The sequence below is a fragment of the Athene noctua genome, chromosome 13 (assembly GCF_965140245.1).
Source record: "Athene noctua chromosome 13, bAthNoc1.hap1.1, whole genome shotgun sequence".
NCBI classification, from domain to species: domain Eukaryota; kingdom Metazoa; phylum Chordata; class Aves; order Strigiformes; family Strigidae; genus Athene; species Athene noctua.
The window spans coordinates 22,541,410-22,559,603 of record NC_134049.1 but is presented as its reverse complement, the minus strand read 5'-3'; positions in this window follow the sequence as shown (position 1 = coordinate 22,559,603).

Genomic DNA, 18,194 nt, shown 5'->3' with positions numbered 1-18,194 from the left:
GTCTGAGAGTGGCAGCTCAGCACATGGAGGATCTCCCAGAACCTGGGTTTGGCTGTGCATGTCTGGACTCATGGGGCAGAACAGAGCCTCCCTGCACGGTGCTGCTGGTGCGTTCGGTCCCAGTGGGAGTCCAGTGCGAGAGTCTCATGTTGTATTTGTGAGACCGGATTGCTTGTCCTGTTCTCCAAGCCAGCATAGCACACGACAATACCGAGATTGTGCAAGGAGAACCAAAATGGGAGAGAACTTAGCATCATGGGGAGAAGAGACTGGCAGTGAGCAGGCAACAGAGGGAAGTGGGGATGTTTATGGAAGTGAACTCTTGATTGGAGATATCGGGAAGATAAGAAGGAGAAAAAGACCTTACTCTGACCAAAGTAAAGGGAAAGACTGGGTGAGGCTGGAGAGCTTCAGTGGCCTGAAGTCCCATCTTCTATGAGGGACAATGGCATCCTGCCCATAAGGGTTAGCAGTGTTGTCTGTTTGTTTGCATGGCTGGGAAGCAACTGCACTCCTTTGGATGATGGATTAATAAGTGTTTTAAAACAAAAGTCAGAGGTCTGTGCTCTGGATCCCAACCTGAGACATCTGCTGCTCCTAATCTGAAGGCAATCAGCTCCTGGCTGGTGTGGGAAAGGGTTCCCCAACCCCAGCTTCACACATGGTAACGACAAGTCTTATGAGCCATTTTGCTGCTTCAGGAGATTTGATTTTATTCAGCTTCCTAAAATCTTGAGTTCTGCGTTATCTGCATGACAGCACTGCTTTGAGCAGAAGTCAGTCGAACTGGTTCGTCACTAATGCTTTCCTGTCTGTTGGTTTTACAGCTGGATAATGAAACCCACTTCCCATCACTCTCTGACCTTGGTTTTGTGGAGTGTTCAGGTGCATCTTAAAGACTTCATGTTTCAAGAGGCAGGAGTCTGTCACACCTGCAGCTCTGTACCTTGGATGGTTCCTTTCCCTGAAGGTTTGGCCCTTCCCTCAGGAGGAAGTCTGTATCTTCACAGTGTTTCTGACCATAGAACTGCTAACACCAAGATTGTTTTGCACAGCAGCAGCAGAATGAAGAAAGCAGAGGCAATCAGGACCCAAAATAATTATGTTTATCATCTATAATCATCACACAAGGTCTAACTGCACATAAGCACCTCGAGTGGGCTGCTTTCAAGAACACAGAATGCAGGCAGTATGGTTAGAGATTTCACTGATTATTTGAAAGGATACTAGCTAGCCACTGAACAAGTTCAGCGGGGGATTCTCTGCACTGCAAGTGCATCTATTTATTACATGTGTGGAAAACAAGGGCATATCTAGTGCTGAACCCACCTCTGTGTGTGCGTTAATGGGTGTAGTTTCCAGAGTCAGGCTGCGGAAATAACAACTCAGCCCCTTCTGACTGCTCCCTGGGATTTGGAAGGTATAATCTGAAAGAGTTTACAGCTGCTTGAACCCCTCTCCATGGAAGGGATTATTCCAAGTGAACTCTCTGATGTTTCCCCTTGTGGCTCTGTCTGCTCCTCCCTGGTTTCAAGCCAGTCCTGAAATACATAACTCTGAATAAAGACTAGGACTGAGTTCCCCGCTGGAAGAACTATCCTCCGTCACACTGCTGCACAGTCTGAGGGTGCAACTGATGTGCAGGAAATTCAACTGATCTCTGTTCAGAAAAGGCTCCTGAAAACATTCGCAGTCAACAAAACCCAACATTTTTCAACCCATATCCTTGCATCTTAGTCCTCTTTCTACTTGTGCTGTACTGTTGGGGAGAGCCAAGCTTTGGAGCAAGGGAGAAAGGGCCAGAGAAAGTCTTGGCCAAAACGAGTACAGGCAGTTCCTGCATTTAGACATTTGGTAGAAGGTTTAGTAGCAATCTGCTTGGAAGTAAAGGTCCTAAAGCTGAGAGCACAGGAGGAATTAAAGCCAGATATGTATGTGTAGTGGAATTAGTTGGAATCCCATCAAAAGCCTGTGACACTTCATCTCTTCAACAAAACATCCGAGTTTCTGCACATTTACTTACTCTGATGTTCTGGGTTATAAAATGGCTTTCTAAAGCCCTTGTTTTCCATGATGGTCTCCAGATGAGGATGTAAAATCCCTCCTGACAGGACGGTAATCCTGAGGTGTATCTGTGTGTAAAGGAGGGATATTTCTCATCCTCTCAGTCTCTGTCAATGGGAACTGGTGTTTCTCCTGCAGACACCATCCCACTGCCAAGATCTCTGCTTTAGCAAGGCTCTTATGAACTACTTTCAAACCTGGAAGGGTTTTTTTTTTCAGAGCCAAACATTGATGTAAGTGCATTTTTACTAAAGTCCAAATGCAAACCAATCAACAATTCACTCCAGCACTTCAATTTTCCTGCAGCTTGTCTTTCCATGGCCACCCTCTCCTTCTGGCTTATCTGCAAGACTGTGGGAATGCCGTCAAGACAGGAGCCATTCTGTATCTAAAGGGCAACCAGCTTAGGGACTGAGCCAGATACTTCTGTTGTGTGGGTATCTCTTGCCAGTGAGCCGAGGAGGAGAGCTGAGCTCTGTGGCGTGCTCCATGCCTGGTCAGAAGAGCCCTGCTGTTAACTGTGCAAGTGAGATTCTGCCTGATGTTTCAGGGATGTATAATCCTACAGTCAGAGGATAACGTTGGGTGAAAGGAACCCCAGGGAGTCTTCGATCCAGGTCCCTGCTCAAAGCACAGCCAGCTTCAAAGTGAGGTCCAGTTGGTGTGGACCTCACGCAGTCAGATTTTGTATATCTTCAAGGACAGGGATTCCTCCTCCTCTCTGGGCCCCTGCCCAGGATAATTGAGGTTTTCCTGGTGCTGAGTGCTCAGTAACTAAGTGTGAAATCTTGTTCAAAATATTTGCCCTTTTCTGTGCTAGGATAGGTTCTGCTTTCAAAGCAGGTTTATCACTAACTTAACACCTGCCAAACTTCCCCTGAGCTCTTTAAAACTCCTTCAACCTCTTCCTTGGACTTTTCCAAGTGAAGAAAGGACAATGCTCGCTCCCATCCCAGTGTGTACCCAGGGCGGCTGTTCTGTTACTGACACAGAGGGCGTGGGGACAGCCTTGATCATTGAATTCCCTCATCCAGCGGGTGGAAGGAAGGCAAGACTGTGGGCGTCAGCCAGGAACTTCTGTTGTAACTGTAGAGCCTGGAGGACGATAGTGAAGGGAAGGAGACTTAGAAAGTCATGACCCTGGGTGGGTAGCAGAGTTGCTTTGGTCATGTTTTCCATTGGTGAGTAGAAGTAGAATCATCTTCTGAAACAGATTTTGGCATGGGATCTCCTTGGCTGAGGATGGAGGCTGGCTCCTGTGGGTCACCCCCTAGGGCCAAAGGCTGCTGCTTGCTAGAATGGCGAAGTTCTGGAGACATGGGGCAAAACCTCTGGACCTTTATTGCTTCAGCTCAACCAGCCTAGGAAGCAAATGGGATATCAAGGGGCTTGTATATCCCTCCCATGGTCCTTGGGAGGGGGAAATGGAACAGAAGAGGAAGATGGTGAACCATGATGCAGCTTGGGGAGCTCCTGTGGTAGACCCTTGGCATGAGAGCAGTCTGGAATTATGCGAGGTAAAATGAGGAGACTTGTCCCAGAGAGCTCCCTACCAAAGTGTGAGACTGGTGGAGGTGAACAGAGGAGCAGTGAAGCAATACTGACTGTGATCTTGGTGCTGCACTCTCAAATTGCTGTAGGAATCAGAGCAAAAGAAGATTTTGAAGAAGACAATTAAGGGGCTTTGTGGGTGTTTTTCCCTTCTAGAAGCATGAATAAAGAAAAGCATGACAGTGCTTCCTTGAAAATCTGGTGGGTGGACTGGTGCTATGAGCTGATGGAAGATGGGGGCTGATTCCTTCATGATGAATGAAAGATGACAGATGGGGAAAGGCAAGGAAAGGCCTTCAGCACTAGAATAATTAACTTACTTCTGAGAACATTGGGGTGGGCTCTTTTCCTAATATGAAGGAGAAAAGAGAGGATATTTGACTGTGAGTAATGGGATAATGGGAATTGTGGAGGTGAATTTGGTTGATCCTCTGTTCCTGAGACACCTGAAGCACAGACACTGTACCAGCTTCACGAGCAGAGACAGAGGATGGCCTCCCTCTTAGAGGGGTGGTCTTAGAGAGGGTGGGCTGCCTGGGGCTGGTCTACCTCCTTCTAGCATCATCAGTGGCCCCGAGCTCTTGTTTTGGAAGGGAGGTGAAGAGCCAATCCCCCTCCAGCCCAATAATGACTTCACACCCCTACTTTTTCCCTGCAAGCCTTTTCTCTTGGACACTAATGAGTCTGAGCCTACTTCATTGTGCTTCAGTAATTGTGCTTTTAATTATGTTCTGTGTCTTTGACCATCTGTTGTGCTCTTTTCAGAATCTGTTTCAGTTCTGATATCCCCTCTGAGATGAAGGGACCACAAGTGCACACAGCATCCAAGGTGTGGATGAGTCATAGATTTTTCTGTTCTGTTATTTTTTTTTTCTTTCCAAATGATTCATACAACTTGATCTGTTTCTTGATGGTTACTGAGCATTAAACTGACATTTTCATGGAACTGACAGCTTTATGTGGAAAAATGAGGGTCTACCAAGAGGAGTGAAAATTATGTCTGTTGGACAGGAAAATCCTGATCTTTTCAAGACAAGATTGTTTGGACAGGGAATATCCCAGGAGTCTGAAGGGCGAGGTTACAACAGCTCCCAGCATGGAGACCACCTGGGAGAGAGGCCAGCATGAAGTTGATGGTGTCAGGAAGATGCTGTAACTTGCTGATAGACATAAAAGACCAAGCATGGCAGACCTCCTCTTTGAGCAAGACTGCAGGAGAGAGGAAAATCAAGCCAGGAGAGGGAGCTGGATAGGCTCCAGCTTTAATAGAGGAGTTGAAGAGAAGCATAATGAAAGGTTAATGAGTGAGAGATTTTTAGGAAGACAGGGCAACTGCAAGTTTGAGCAGGGCATGTACAGCAACATCTGTGAGGGGGTTACATTCAGGGGCTGCAATAAAATGGGCTGCACAGAAGGAGCAGCAGCATCCCTGGGTGCTGAGTTAAGCTTGTGAATCAGATGGTACTGCTCACACAGGCCTGGGAGTCCGAGAGGGAAGATGTGGCCCCTAGAGGTTCTTGGAGGGTGAGAGCTGTGGGGAAAAACAGCATTTCGTGGATGAAAGGAACAGGTTTCATGTTCACATATTTGGTGTGTAGGATAAGCACAGCTGGAACAGAGGGCTGAAGTCCTCAGGAACAGTGGCTAGAGTTGGAGGAAGACCGGGAGGTGATAACCTGCAAGTGGCTTGTTCTACTTTTTAGGATAAAGAAATAAAATTATGGGCTGGGACAACTGTTCATGTGGTTCTGGCACCTTTGGCTGTGTATGGGGCACCTTTTCTCTTCACAAGGAGAACCTAAGTCCATGTGGCTTCCTCTTTATCACGCCAGCCCTTGCTCTGGCTCCTTTCTCCTGGTGTGCAGGGGTGTTCAGCCTGTCCCACTGCTGCCAGAGAGATACTGTGCTATCTCAGGCTCACCCAGGAATACCTTGTTCTCAGCAGAGTAACCTCTTTGTCTGTACTCTGCCATTCAGAGCTCTGTTATTGATTTAGCCTATGAATCCAGCCCCGAAATCCAACAGCATGCCTTCAGCCCAGTGCTGGCTTTGTGGCACCGCCGTGCACATTCTCTGCACCGCCACCACACTGCAATTGTGGCTTTGATTAGGATTTGTGTGTTGTGACAGTGTGGGATGTGAGCAGAGTAGGTATTCATATATGGGGCCACACCCTCAGTACCCTTAGAAAAGTCTTATTCCATCCCAGGTCATGGAGATTATCCCGTGACCTCTGGTAGCTGCTCCTTGTCTAATCTTCTGAGCGTCTTTTAAAGATATCTTGGACTGCCTTGATGTGATTTCCTAATGCCCTTTTTGACCTTCCTCTCTCCCCTGGGCCTGACAGCTTAGTGCTTAGATGTCACCCATCATCACTGCTCCCTACAAGAGCAGTGAAAAGAACCACCTGATTTTTTGCTTTCTGTCTCCGTTCCAGCTCTCATGCACCTTTCACCTCCAGCTTTCTACTGCGGGAAAGAATTGTGGTATTTGGCCTCATGGTTGTTAGCCCAGCAAAACTGTCTATTAGCCAGAAAGCAGGAATCACACCGAACTGAAGTAACCAAATCTAATTCCCATTGACAGGAGAAAATTTCCATGGCCCTCTGCTAGTCCTGTCTGAAAGCAGCTCCTGGGATGGAAGAATAAAATGATGTACAGAAGCAGAGTTACCTAGCTGAGATCACGTGGGGTCCATGGTAAATCTAGGCTTACCAGGAAGATTAACTGGTATAACTGTATTGGTTAGTTACTGAAGCTAAGACATCAGAGATTATTTGGGAACCCTGGCTTCTTGGAGGGGTTTCAGACTAGATCCTCCTCCATATTTGGTGCCGTAGCTGACCCGCCGGCCAGATGCCTGTGCCCTGCTCAATCCCAACCCCCTTCTGACCCCTCCAAACAGAATGTCTTGATGCTCAGCTGGCAGCATGTTCTGGTTTAGTGGGGCTGTCGTTTTCTAGGCAGAGGTATGAGTTGCCAGGTCTGAGTCTCCAGGACTGCTGTCAACTGTACACTGATGTGCAAGGCCTTTCTCTGTCTAGCCTCGCTGTTTTCTTATGCATGGAGGATGGTGAGCATAAATAGCTCACCAAATTACTTAAGGGGCCCTCTCTCTTATTCCTGTATTCTGCAGGCAGGTTCCTTTCCAATATAATCCTGTACCTGCAGGGTTAGGTTCCAAGCATCAGTCATGTGAGAGGACTGTAAATGAGGTTCCTTAAAAAACTAGTTCTATTTTGCTTAAGGCCATAATGGGGAAACTGCTGTGTTTCCATTAAATCCCCTTTGTATCAATCTGTAGAGCTCGGCTGTGGGCATTAGGTGCTGGGATCCCAACAGGCCACTAATTAATTACCAACCCTACATTCTTTATTGGCAATGCAGGGGCCTTCCGGCACCGCCTCTTGATAGTTAATTAGGGTGAAAGCCAAGGAGAGGCTCTGTTTCAGTGGTGATCAGTTAACGTTCCCTCTGGCTTTATTCCTTGCAGACACATCTTGGCATTGTGAGGGGAAGCCAAGATTGAACATATGGCTTATTGTGGAGCTCTGACCTTCCTAGAGTGGGGCAAAGCCAAACGGCTGGAATTTCCTTCAAGTGCCATTCAAAAGCCTACCTGATGCCATGGAAAGCCTCCATGTCATTTCTGGGAAAATAAACCCACAGGCAAAGTACCAGCAGTTGCTGTGCTCTCATGTTCTTCCTTACTATACAGCATGGACAGCTGAGCAACTTTTGATGGGGCAGTAGGAGAAGACCACCTCTGAAGTCTTCTTTGCAGGGCTCAGTGCTCAAAGGTGGTAAACGGCAGCATCGCTCTGTGGATGCTCTGTGGTGGGGGCCTGATGGCCATGGGTGCCCCTTCCATGGCTCTGTGAATCCAGGGGACTGCAAGGTAACAGATACCTGAGGACACACTTCTACAAGCCAGACACACAGTCTGTTGGGATCTTACCTGTTTCAAACAAAAAAGCATGCTCGGGGTGAAGCGCAGTAGTTCAGAAACTGTCCAGTCATTCTGGTCGTGAAAACTGTGGCTGGCTGGCCTGAGAGAGACCTTGGATAAGCAAAATCCAACTGTTCACAGGGGCTTGCCAAGATCTGAGTGGGAAAAACCCTCCTTTGAAGAGGATTTCCCATCTTCTCTTAAGGAGACCCCAGCTGCTGATCTTTGTTGCCGTGGCCTCGTGTCTGGGATTTGCTTTTCTCAAGACCTTGAAACCCATTCCCTTCCACAACTCCTTGCGGAGTTTGCTGCGGCCTGTCTCCAGTAATGCAGCTGTTCGTTCCTTCTCTGGAATTTGCTCTGCACAGAAGAGGTTTCTACTTTATTGCCTTTTGCTCTGCAGCAACATAATTAGTTAACTTTCTATTGCAGGCTCTTCCTACAGCACTTGCCAAAGAGCTCATCAAAGCCTCCTTGCCCTGACGCTGGGGGAGGCGGATTATTAGCCTCTCTGTGCTCAAGGTTAGAGGAGATGTTTCCTTCTCTTGTGAACCAGCAACTCTTCCAGACATATCTTTAGCTTCTTCAGTCAAGATCAAAACCGCAGGCATCTAGGAGGGCATTAGAGTAATGCTCATTCAAAGGCTGTGCTTTGTTTCCTTTAAGTGACTGTCAGCCCTGACTCTGATGTGCTGAAAACAAACTGACTTCACCCCGCTGCTTCACACCTTGGGCCTGAGCAGAGGAGAGCAGCCTGTCTGGGACGTGGCTGTGCTCACTAGTGACATGTAGCCTTGTCCTGGGAATCCTGGGCACCCGTGTTCCTCCTGCCCTCCCCAGCAGGAGGCTGGCGGGACCTTTGCTGGGTCATCTCTGCCCGTGCCTGCCCGGACAAGGGGCAGCTCGCAGTTCTTCCTGTGCCTGGTGTCATGCAGGTGTCAGCCTCGACTTTAGGGAGGATAAATGTCGAAAGGAAAAGGCTTTGGCAGCTGAGGTTGGTTTGTTCCTTTGGAAGCTCCCGGGGCTGTGACCTGACCTCATGGAAAGCGCTGGTGTAGTGACCTGAGACGTGCGGGCATGCCAGAGGCTGAACATGTCTGGTGGGGCTCGATCACTCTACTGATCTTGTTTCTTTTGGTTTTACCCTCAGTTTCTCTGCTATGAAGGTGTCTAATGGGTGAGTGTTTCCACAGAGTGGGCTTTACAAAAGATTCCTCCAGGCTGCACTGGAATGTCACATACTTAGTTCTTGTCATAACTGGATCTGTTCCATCTTGGGGTGATTGGAGGAGTGTCTGGTCTCCCTCCTACCTTGATGAAATAAGGCTCATAGACATTTTCCTCTTGTGGCAGGGAGACTGATGCACATACCAGGTGCCACAGGCTAATGTAGACAAACTATATCACCACTGGCTGTGATTTCCCAAATATGTGATGTCCTAGAGATGTGACAGTGTGCTGAGCAGGAGAGATATGTTAGATAGCAGGAGAGCCTGGGTAAATACCCATGTCCTGCACTCAGATTTCACGTGTGTGTGCCTGCGCTGCGTGCGGACAACAGCTGCTCAGGCCTGACTTTGCCAGTGTCCTGAGCTGTACGGAGCCCTGCAGCAACAGGAATGCAGCATCTAGGAACGAGTGTCAGATTGGCCCCAGGCACAGCCACCCTTCTCTGGAGGCCTTGTATGAGAGCAACGTGGTGCAGAGCTGTGTATGGGACCAGGACCAACAGTGGGTCTAAACTCCCTTGGCCACCCGGCGACTCTGCTCCAGGAGATCATTTTTGAGTAAGAAAAGCAAGGGCAGGATTTGCAGTGATGACTAAGGAGGGGGAACTAGAAATCGAGCAGGAGATGTTGGAAGGGTGTTGGAAGTTGCTGTCAAAGTCAGGGGAGCTGGATCTGACTGGTGCTGGGAAAGAGATCAGACATGACATGGGCAGAAGACAGGTTAGGTGGTTAGAGTCATCCCAGCCCTTCCTCACTTGAGCAGCTCTGCCCACTGCCTCTTTCTCCCCCAGCAACACCATCCCAGGCCCTACAGGGCTGTTCCCTGGCCAAGGGGCTCCTGTACTGTTGCAGTCCTTTGGCTGGAGAGCAGCACACGGCTCCCTCCATCGCAGCCTGCACTCGTGGGGCTGTGTCTATCTGTCGGTCTGTGGTTGCTGGTACCCAGCACGCGCCTCTGCTCCTGGGCAGCAGCTGGTAAATCCATTTGCTCAGCAGGTGCGTTCTTGCGTTCTCTGGAAGAATAGGCTTTTTGGAAGAGTGGGGAAAGAGAACAGAGGAAAAACTGGAGAGGGGGGCAGGAAGGAATAAAGAGAAGTAGAACAGAGAGAGAAAAGGCAGCAAATGACTGGGAAAAATTAGAGATGGAGTGTGGAAAGGACTGCGTGTCCCCAGTTGCTTTGAGCACTCAGCAGATCCTGTGGTGTGCCTGCTTTATTACTGACAGAGTTCTCCCTTCTGTCGGCTTGTTTCCTAATTGCTGGTCTTGTAAACTGCTTGATTTATGGCTCTGTTCATCAGTACTGGCCCTCGGGTATAACATGCTTTTCCTTCCAGGCTGGGAAGTGAATAACGAATTAACAGCCCGCCTTAGGTTCAATAAGAAGCTGAGCATTCAGGGATATTTATTGTGATGCACGTGCCAAATGTAACTGCTTAATTTTTACTTCTCATTCATGGAGGGTATTCAGCGACTCCTTCCCCAGGGCAGCAGCTGCGTTGTGGATGCGTGGTGCCTTTGAAGTGTCCCACAAGAGAAGCCACCAAGGAATGGTTTCACTGCTGGGTTGTACAGAGAACTCAATCTGTTTTCTCGCAGCTTGCTCTGAAGCTGACATTGTGTGCCATACGCGTTTGTCTCGGACAAACTTCCTTTCAGTACAGCCCAGGGATGAAGATCAAGTCAGAGAACAAACAGCCCTGCTGAGCCGGAACCATGACCCCCAGCGTGCAAGCAGCCTTCAGGCCAACCCCTGGCTGTCATCCCCATGTTCAGTCTGAGAAGAGGTTTGTCCTAGACCCTGGAGTAGTGTCCCTTGAGTCAGTGCAACTTTAATTATTTACTGAGCAAACCGAGTACCCCTGCTCTCACAGTCCTTGATGGCAGTCCAGTGCCTTCCACACAGCTCTGATCCATGGTCGCACCATGATGCACCAGGTTTATGGAGCACCCAAGCCTTGGTATAATAAGGTTTGTCCATCCCTGCCACCCCAGAGGGTTGTGAGGATGGGAGCTCCCTTGGGTTCAGAGCACACGGCTGTTCTCCTTAACCAGTTCACAGGACCATGGCCAGGAAGTGTCATGTTGGTACAGTAACTGCAGCACCACAGACATGCTACAGCAGAGACTTCATGAGGCAGAAGATCCTTATAAAACAAAACCTTTATGAAGGAAGAAGGCTCTTGCAAAGAACAGAAACTACTGTAGAGGTGTGGGAGCTGTACTGCAATGTAACACTCCGCAGGTACTAGCTCCAGGCTTGCAGGTCTCAAGCAGATAAAGTTTAAGCTGACAAGTGCCCTCAGGACATAGCAGCTCCCTGCCATCCTGCCCTTGAACAGCCTCTTAGGATGCTGTTGCTATCTCTGAGCTGCTTCGTGGCTGCAGCAGGTAAATCTGATACGCCTGAAAGGGGGAGTTCAAGAAAATGTCTTTGTGCCCTCTGCATGCTGCTATAGGAACGAGGGGCATTTAACTCTGTATCACGTAAGTCCACGAGTGAAGGAGAGAGCTTGGAAAGTCAAGTAGAGCATTAATATAAGGCCTGGAGCCCCTCAGGTGCTGTAAAAACTCAGTTAGAGGGAGAGTGGGTGTATGTCGTATGCAACAGGATCCCTGATGTGACCTTCATGTTTTATTTAAAATCCATGAGTACTCACCTGACTGCCTCCTCCCAAATAACCTAGCAAGCCTGTAACAAAACAGCAGGTCTTGGAGTGCAAAGCACGAGGACAGGACTGCGGCATTCTTCATGGGACACGGGCAGCCACGCACTATGGCTGTAGTCACTTGATTTCCTCGTGCCATATAGTCAAGGATCCAAGAGCACGAGGATAGAAGATCAAAGGAGCCTCTCGCTTCCATTTCACATGTCCTATCACTGAGAGTATTAACTACTAATTACTAAACTAATCTGAATATAGACTCAAAGTTCAGCTGTTATCACTTACTGATAAAAAAGCTTGAACTGCTTTTGGTGGTGTGTGTGAACGTGCTCACACCCATGCAGAATGTCTGTCATATTTCCTGAATTGCATGACAGGCAAGATGGTTCAGGTACAATAAATGCAGGAGGTTCAAGGTCCTGGCCGTATCTTGCATCTGGCTGATCAGCCACCTGAGGCTGCGAGCCAGCAGCCGAGATCAAAGGAGCAATAGTCTGGGATCCATGTTCAGGGTGAGCAGAGGAGATGCCTGCACCCTTCTCCTCCTCCCGTGCAAAGGTTGGAGTAGTTTCTAAGCTTGGGACCAAATCACCTCCTTTCTGGATGCTGCTGTGGGTGGCAGCACAACACAGACAGTTTCTCTTTGGTCATATTCCTACTGTTCACTCTGCACAAGGGGCTTTAAATGGGATCAAAGTGAAATATTCCTCTTTAAACTCTATATTCACATGGCAAGATCGTCTGTGTCACCTCTGACCTGTTCCTGCCTGGCTGCTGGTATGGATGTAAGCACTACAGCGTTCAATCACCTTCCAGACAATTGAACAGGAGCTGTTCCAAATACCATCGTTTTCCCTCTCCCGTCTCTGTGAGTAGGAATTATCTTGAGCAGGTCATAGCAGTGTGTGTAATAATGACTGTATCAGTGAACATAGTTCCTGTTGCCTGGATGCAGGTTAAAAAAAAAGGCTGATGGTAGGAAGCAGATATCTTACAGCTGAAGATGTGATAGATGAGCGTCTGTTCCATCTTTAGAATGCTTTTTTTTTTTTTTTTTTCAAAGTTACAATATTTCAGCTAAAGGTTACTGCCCCTCTGCTGTCAGGTCTCTTCCTGCAGCTTGGGTAAGTAACTCTGTTCATGCTGCTGTTCTGTACAGAAAGTAAAACAGGTGTGTGTGAAAGCCCTGCTGACACATTCTTCTTGTTCTGAATATGATGATGTCGGGGATCTGACCTTTCGCAGGAGCCGGCTTCACTGTGCATGGCCTGTGGTCACAACAGTCTTCCCTGTGATGCTCCCAGCCTCAGTGGGCACTTCTGTCCATCCAGTCGGCTGTAGCTGGCATGAAAGGATGGAGTTGGGGTTTTTATGGGGTGAGCCCCTGGGTCTGTGTGTAAACCTCAGGAACAGTGTTGATTTTCAGGTCAGAGATCACAACCAGGACTCTGCTCTGGACAGAAGAGGCTTCTGGACGTTGTACCAGTGGGGCAAAGAGGCTCTCGTCCTAGCTGAGCGCTGTAACAGAGGGCTGGTGTCGGAGCTGTGGGGCTGACCTGGCCAGGCCTGTGCCTGGGTAGAGAGCAGGCTGCACACATCATTTTGGTGGCTATTGGGCACCAAAGACCTGGGCCAAATGCCCTTCCCTTCCCGCTTCCGAGGTTCATGATGAGTTTCATCAGAGAGCGAATTCAGCCTTGAGGGTTCCTGTGGTGAGGGAATAAGGATTGTCACAGCCTTCCTCATCAAGCTGCAGCCTTCAGTGACTTTATGGCTCCAGGATGTCTTTGCCCTGTGGCTCCATTTTATGACCTGGCAGTACAGGACTGCCCTAAAGAGCACAAAGTGACTCCCTCTAAAAATGGCCTTGGCTAAGGTACGTTTGACATAGGTCTGGGTTGGGAATGCTTGTGAGGAGCAAGCTGTGCTGTGGCTGTCTCCTAAAACCTGTGGGGACCGTGGATGTGAAATGGGAAACACCAGTAGTACACCCACTAATTGCTCATTCAGCCCTCAGCCCCAATACGTCCTTCCCTCCCACAGAGGATCAAGGAGGCAGAAGCAAAGTGTTTATACACACTTAGGGTATGGAAAAAGAGCTCATCTTGACTGAACTGGATTAGGGAGTGTTCACAAGTGTACCCCAGCTGGCAGATCTGTGCAGGGGTGCTGTCATGGAGCGGGATGGTGACAAGGCGTGAGGAGCAGTCTCAGCTAGAGCTGGCACAGCTGCAGCCGAGCTGTGATTTTTCTGCTTGTTTGCCCTGCAGTGCACTCTTCCCTTGGCAGCAGCTGGGAGCCTACCCACAGGTTCGATTGCAAGCTAGAGGGAGAATCTGGTGGCAGCCCCCACAAACATTTGGGTGTTTTCCAGATCTCTCCTACTCTCTGTAGCAGCTCTCAACTTGCTTGAAGTCAAGGACACACATTAACTTGCTGTCTGTCTTTCTCTCCCCCACACAGTGCATTAGCTATGCTCTGGCTCTTCGTTCTGACAGAGATGTGCTCTGCTTAGGCAGAAAGTGCAGGTTACCTGCAGGGTGACGGAAGCCTTCTCTGGCCTTTTAGGTGATAGAAATATTTATCAAGAGTCAAGTGGGGGATGCTGCACTGCTGAGCTTGCTCTGAGCATCATGCCTCCAGATCCTTGGATCATCCCCACTGCTGGGAAGGGAGAGCTGCTCTTGCTCTGCATGTGCTCACCTCCCTCTCTTGCAGGCTAGACCACAGATCAGCCGAAGCCTGGTAAGCTGTAGCTGACCCTTAGCTCAGACAGCTCAGGGTCCTGCTTTTAGATTCAAGACTCGGTCCCTAAAGCCAACCAGCCCAGCAGTGGTTGCACAGAAGCAGAGGCAAAAGTTGTAGCCCTCCTGGCAGACCAAAGCTCCTGGGCTGGCAAGAGCTCTGCTGCCTCTAGGGCTGGCTAGGACCATCCCACCTCTTCTTCCTGACAAGTCTGGTGCGCAAGGAGACACAGTGCAGGGAGTGATCTGTAATAATCCCTTCTCTTTGGTGACCATCCACCAGGTCCCCACCTCCTGCTGGAAGACATCGCCCTGAGCACAGCAGAGCTCTGCAAGGGGCAGGTGGGGAAGAGACAACCCCTTCCCAACGGGCATCACTGCTGCACAGACGTAAAGCTCTGGCAAGTCAGGCATGGGGAAAGGGAAGTGACTTTTGTCTCTTGGTTACTTTGTTCGTTGTTTAAGTAATGGGTGGAAGAAAGACTGCCGACTAAGTTAGGAAGTTATTGTTTAGTTGAGGGCATATTTGTCTTTTGGGGAAGAAGACTGTGTTTGCCTTTATGGGGGATATTATGCAACAGCAGTTCATTTTAATTAGTTGCTATTTCTTTACCTTGGCTTCATTTAACCAGAGAAGAAATTTCTGAAAGAATTTTAAAAAGAGAGGAAGAAAAAAAAACCCCAAAACAAAGCCTAAATTTGGTCTAGGATTTGGGATCTGTTCTTCCACTTTGTCCCTGATGTGTACCCACTTAACAAGAAAAGCTTTTACCTTAGAGGCAAAGGATGTGCCTCAATGCTTTCTCTCTCATTCTAGCCTCTCCATTCACTTTAGGGAATGAGTGAGGATAGTCTCTGTATCTCTGTGGTGGGATTAATGGCAGTATGGAGATGAGCTGAATGTATAATGGCCCATTTCCCAGGAGAAGAGGCCTGTACCAGCAGCAGTTTGGCCCAGATGTCTGTGAGGGCTGTATCTTTTTCTCTTTTACGAGAGCACCTGGTAATTTTCTTCTTCTTCTGCCCTTGAGGTTGGGTTGCATCAGATGCTCCCCAAGCTGGGGAGCGGGGCAAGTTGCTGAGTAGAGGGATGTGTCATGTAATTGGCTGTGGCTGTGAGGGTATTTAGGCACCTGTTTATCTGACTTTAGTGAGAATTAGGCATTAAAGAGGAATTGAGTCCAAGACATAGGGTTTTTCCCTGCCCTCCCTTCATATCCATCCTCTTTTATCTCCATTTTCCTCTCTCACAGCCTCTTGGAGCAGGAGGAGAATTCCCCCCTCTGTTCTCCCTCCTGTGTCTCCAGGTTGCAGCTGACCACCAGGTTGGGGCGCCGTTGGGGGCCCTTTCAACTCTGGCTCTGCCTTGTCACCACTTCTTCCCCCCTGAGCTGGAAGGTGACAGTCATGACAACAGCCAGAGAGCAGGGACAGGCAGCTGGGATTTGGCAAGTTATAGGTCAGGGAAGGGTTTGCTTTTGTGCAGGCCATAAGGAAAGGAGCCCTCTGGGTACAAAGAGAGTTAAAAATGTCTCCATTAAAGCACTCCTGGCTGCCCGGAGCTCTCCAGAGCGTATTTTCAGGCTGGCGGCACTTGCTGGCAGCCTGTTGCCCTCGGAGCAGAGCTGGGTGCCTTCTGTCTCCTTTATTCTCTCCAAGGGCACCACCCTGCTGTTCGGGTCTGAGTGAGCCGGGGGTCACTCCCACTTCAAGACTTTTTTTTTTTTTTCCTTTCCAGCTCCTTAAACAACAAAGGTGTTGAGGGAATTTATACCTCTGCCTGGTAACAAGACAGATCAGTGAAATGCTGTCACAGTTCTGTGAGGGCTCCATAGATTTTTATTGCTTTTCAGTCCTTGGGTTCCCAACCTTCCTTTGGCTTGTAAATTGCCCACAAAATGCAGACACAGCTCCTATTCTGCGAGTTCCTTTGATGATTTTATTTATATCTCTTGCTTTGTCTTGTCTTTTATTACAGGGAGACTGCAATTAATTATTATCCCATCAGCTTCTATTTAGCCTGACAGTACAATGCAACACGCAGTGTCCAACCTTCCCCTGCCTCTGTGTGCACGAGCGGGCAGCTATTCTCGAGAAGAACAAAGGCACTGGCAGATTTAGAAAGGGACATGCTGCTAAAAGGCAGCTTAAGAGAGTTCAATAGCACCAGCAGAGCACAGCTGCGATATGGCTAAAGTGACCAGACACCCCAATTTCGTTGTGATGCTCCCGATTTTATCTTCTCATCCAGAGTGTATTATAGACTGTCACTCTTCAAGCAGGCGTAGGCTTGTGGTTAGAGGAGAGGCAGAGCTCTTGTGTCTTTTTCCCACATCTCTGATTGACCAGATCTTTTCATGTCTTACCCCCTTTATGAAATAGAAATTGCACCTGAGAGATAACAGTCCCTGCTTGTTCAGGGTGGGCAGAGCCTCAGTGGGAAGACAGGAGGTGCGCGTACCGAAGAGAGGTGAGCAGCAGACCAAAGTGATCATAAATCTAGAGGAAGTTTGCCCAGGGAGCAGACTGAAGGAACTGGCATTGTTTGGGCAGGAGACAATTTAGAGGACACCTGGTGATGCTCTGGTAAAGAGGGAGGGACAGATCTGTTATCCACATCTGCAAGGTAGTGGGAGGGTGAGAATAGACTTAATGTACAACAAGGGATGTTCAACTTACACGCTGGGATAGTGGTAAGAATAGTAATGGTGTGAGCAGATTTCCTGGGCTGGAGGGGAGAGCCTCCAGTGTTGGAGCTTCTTAGGAGCAGTTTTGGATACGTGTCCATTTTGTTCTTGAGTGTATGTCAGAAAGGGGTGCTTCCAGGCACAACTCTGCAGAAATAATAATGACTGAAGACCTCAAGAGCAAGCATGTGTTAGACAGGAAAATGTCTGACGGTCATTTCAGGACTCATTTCCTATCCAGTCTTTAACACTGGGTTCCGTACAGGGACTATCAATTTTCTCTACTGGCCATTCTGTCACTAGAAAGACAGCAAAGCTGTTTTCACTCTTTACTTTTTCTTCACATCTTGCAAAAATGTTTATTTGCCCTACAGGCCCATGGATGGCATGACGCTGCTGCAGAGCAGTGCCGGTGTTGAGATAAAGATAAAGATGTTTTGACATCTTTTGACAATGGTGGAAGCTGCTGTTAAACCAATTGTTTGCTCACTCCTGCTTATTTCTCTCATTGTCTAATTTTTTCATTTACACCTGATCTTGGCAGCTTTTGGCACTGTAGCTCTCAGTCTGACCTCCCCAGACCAGCTAATGACAATGGAGTAGAGCCTCTGGGCCAATGTCCTTATGAAAAATTTCCTGTGGTCCTTCTACATCAGCGTCCTCTCCTCTTCTGCCCAGCAGAGTCCACTCCATGCTTCAGAGGAAGCTGCAGGATTGGGCTACAATGCCATAAATTCAGAGGGATGTTTCTTGCTTCTGTCCTTCACAAATGACATGTGCTCACTAGCCCACATGGCTACCAGCCATTAGCTGGTTTAAGTTTTCCAATCCAAGCGAATGTAGCTGTGGGGCTCTGTGGGAAATGAAGGGCATGTCTGGGCAGGGAGGACAGGCAGACTGAGCTGGCTCTGCCATTGCTGTGGCTGGAGTGGAAGTGCCAAGAACTGCAGGGCTGAGACGCTGAGTTGGCTGCTAGAAAACTGGCTCAAGTTTAGGACTGTCTAGGTTCACCCCACTTAATGAGCCTTTCTGAGAGAGCAGAGTGACTGGCTTGGGTGCAGTTCTGCTCAGGTGTGCTAACCTGCTCCTGAGAGTGAGCTGGGATAGTCTGGCAACTGTGTCTTGTGTTGTGAGAATTTAGGTCAGCTCTGTATTGCTTCAGGTCTCTCTCCCCCATGCTTAGAAGATGAAGCTAAAGGCAAGAGCAGTAACTCCATGTCTGATTCCAGGTCTCCCATTCGAAAACCTCAATCAGGTAGTCAAGTGAGCTCTTCTTCTACCTCCACCCCAGCTGCATCCCAGCTAC